The sequence below is a fragment of the Alexandromys fortis genome, unplaced genomic scaffold (assembly GCF_014885135.2).
Source record: "Alexandromys fortis isolate MF-2015 unplaced genomic scaffold, M_Fortis_MF-2015_v1.1 scaffold_12, whole genome shotgun sequence".
Lineage (NCBI taxonomy): Eukaryota > Metazoa > Chordata > Mammalia > Rodentia > Cricetidae > Alexandromys > Alexandromys fortis.
The window spans coordinates 6,629,007-6,632,333 of record NW_026067937.1 but is presented as its reverse complement, the minus strand read 5'-3'; positions in this window follow the sequence as shown (position 1 = coordinate 6,632,333).

The following is a 3,327-nucleotide window of genomic DNA, read 5'->3' as shown; positions in this document are numbered from 1 at the left end:
TGGTATCACATCAACTAATGCTTCCCGTGGATACAATCCTGAGAGTCTTGATCTGTGGAGTCTGGCTAATGGGTTTCACCTACCAAGGCCTCTTAATTCATGTCCTATGCAAAAGCCAGGGTCTTCGGGTTTTTATTTGATCATATGAGCTACCCTCTGGTTTTCTAACATTTATTTATATACTATATGGTGTGTGTGTAATTTTTATTTGTTTACAATCCACCAAAGCTTTACTTAGAATCAAAGAACCCATTCCCCCAATTCTCATTCGAGCTTTGAATGCTTTTGAATTTGAATGCTTGACCTCTTGTTAGTAGAACTGTTTGGAAAGGATTCGGATGTGTGGCCTTGTTGGAGGAGGTGTTTCGCCGGGAGTGGGCTGTAAGGTTTCAAAAACCAGACCCAGCCCTTTCCCTCTCTGTCTCTGTCTCTGTCTCTCCCTCTCTCAGCCTGCTGACTGGGGATCAGGATGTAAAGCTCTCAGCTACCTCTCCAGCCCCATGCTGGCCTGCTTCCTGCCATGATGCTCACAGACTAACCTTCTAAAACTGTAAGCAAACCTTCAAATTAAAAATGCATTTTTAAAATAAGAGTTGCCTTGGTCATGGTATCTCTTCACAGCACTACAACAGTGACAAGACACCCCTAAAACGAGTCAACAGACTTCACTATGCTATTCAATAGCTGCTGCTCTAGGCCGATGGGCTCCTCTCCTCCCCAGACATTTTCCACTCAGGGGAAATAGACTTTTCGTTCTGAAACTGGAACTGTGGCATAGTGGGTTAGATGAAATCATTGTTGTTTTTTTTCATTCTCTTTTCTGTGAACACAAACTCTTTACTAGCTGACATATCCAGGCAGCACCAACCTCAGAGGCACACCCAAGAAGAAGGGCCAAACGCTGCTTCACGGCCTCAACTTTCTGTGACTCCAGGGTCTGTTCATCCCAGAGGTTCCCAGCTATGAACTAGACTCTTGGTAAATCAATGGCCCCTTAGAGACTCACAACCCCTGTCGGAGGAGCCCTAGACTCCATGAGGTATTCCATGTAAAAAAGCAACATTCTCAGTGGGACTAGAAAAGCAGGAAGGCCTGATGACATTGGTTCTACTTGTGGATGTGGAAACAGTCATGCATGTCAATAGGAGCATCTTAAGTCCTGGGGTATGGTTCCTGGAGTAACAATGAGAGTCATAAGTGTGAACTTACCAGATGTCTCTCTCCCTGAATCCCGTCAGATCACAACAATAATAATGTTTATTGCATCTTCCTTCAAAAGCATCAAATTTACTGAAGTAGATGCAACTGTGCATATTGTAAAGTCCAAAAGAAAAGATTTGAGGGTCAAATTGTACCTCATAAATGGTAGACCCAGTCTGCCTCCAAAGTCTTGTCTAGACTAATAAGTTCTGTCTCCATTAGAACATAGAAAACCTTCACTAGAATAAAGTAACAAAACTCTTAGACCTCGTTCTTGTTCTCATATGACTCCCTACTTGCAACTTGTTTCTACCTGAGTAAATGTCTCAGCTTTACTAGGAGGGAAAGTCATTCCTCACTTCCCTTTCCATCTTGGAAGGGAAAGGGGGAAGACCTCCAAGGAAGAGGGTGCCCAAGTCCAACCCACAGGTCCAGATGGCTTAAGGACTTGAATAAACACCCAGCCCTGAAAGACTAACAGAAACCCCAGGCCTGGCAGGTGACCTCTCCTGAGTGTATGAAGCCAGCAAAAGCAGCAGGCTAGGAAATAATAAACGAATAATAAACAAGCCGAAACTAAGCCTTCCTTCGGCCGCGTTCATCTTGCCATCACAGTCTCCCCGACACTGCAGATGTGACGAGAATGTGACAGGAAACCCAAGAGTTGTGCTTGTGACTTATTTTCAAAGTAGTGTGAGCCAGCTGAGGACGGAAGGCAGACGAACAGAAGATCGGAGGTTTGATAAAACTTGGCATCATTTGAATGTCACCACAGACATCTGAAAAGGGATTTTCTCATGAAGAACGTGAGACTGGATGGTAAATTCGAAGACCATGGTCTAGGTGCCTGCCATGATGTAGTGGCATTTCACATGTATTTTAATAAACAAAGACTGCCTGAAGATCTGAGACTAAAGCAGTCCCACTGGTCAGCCTTACAGACCAGATTATGGTAGCACACACCTTTAATCCCAGTAACCAAATTAGTTGCCATAGAAACTGGGCAGTGCATAGCTTTAATGACAGTGGTGCACACCTTTAATTTCAGCCTTAGAGAGGAATATAAGATGAGGTGAGACAGCTCTCACACCCAGTCTCCTTCTGGATCACCATTTTCAGACTGAGGTTGAGGTAAGAGCCAGTGGCTGGCTGTTTTGCTTTTTTGAGCTTTAGGTTGAACCCCAGTTTCTGACCCTGAGTTTTTATTTATTCATGCTTTACCTTGAGCTCCTGCCTTGACTTCCTTTCACTCAGGACTGTAACTGTAAGTTGAAATAAACCCTGTCCTCCCCAAGTTGCTTTGGGTAATGGTATTTATCACAGCCCTAGAAACCTCACTGGCACAGGATCTTATCTTTGCCCCTGTTTGTTCCCTTCCATGTTTTAGTGGCTGATAACAAGGAACTGATTCATAACTTAGATGCTACTGATCAGAAATGACTTAATAAACCAGCATCCCCAGCAAACTTTGCAGTTTGCCCCAAAAGTAAATGGGATTTTGTGACACTCTGGAAGCCTGGAAGGTGGAAGTGTTTAATGCTCACCTTTATCCCAGTTTCCTCGGCAATAACAGAACACACTGTGACTGACCTGTGTGTCCCCTGGCATTTAGCTACCAGTGAGTGACTCTTTTGTATCTCCACACAAAGCTCCGACAATGATGTAGTCATTTCTTGAAGTAGAAAGCTCATGAAATCAAATCAGCCTGCATTGATGGTCCACCAAGTAGAGGACATCCAGAGATCATCCAGAGACTCATTGAAATCCGGGTGACACAGCAAAAACATTCCTTTATGGTAGCCCACTAACATCCATAATATTTCTCATAGGAACACAGTCTGGCCTACCCTGATGTAGAAACCTAGTGTGCTGGTTAGTCTTCATCAACTTGACATGAGCTAGCATCATATGGGTGAAGAGAAGCTAAGTTGTGAAAATGCTTCCCTCTGATTGGCCTCTAGACAAGTTTGTGGGGGCATTTTGGTTAATTATTGATGTGGGTGGGCCCAGCCTACTGATAGCAGTGTGATCCCTGGGCAAATGGTCTTGGGCTATTGTGGGAAATTATTATTATTATTATTATTATTATTATTATTATTATTATTATTTATTAAAGATTTCTGTCTC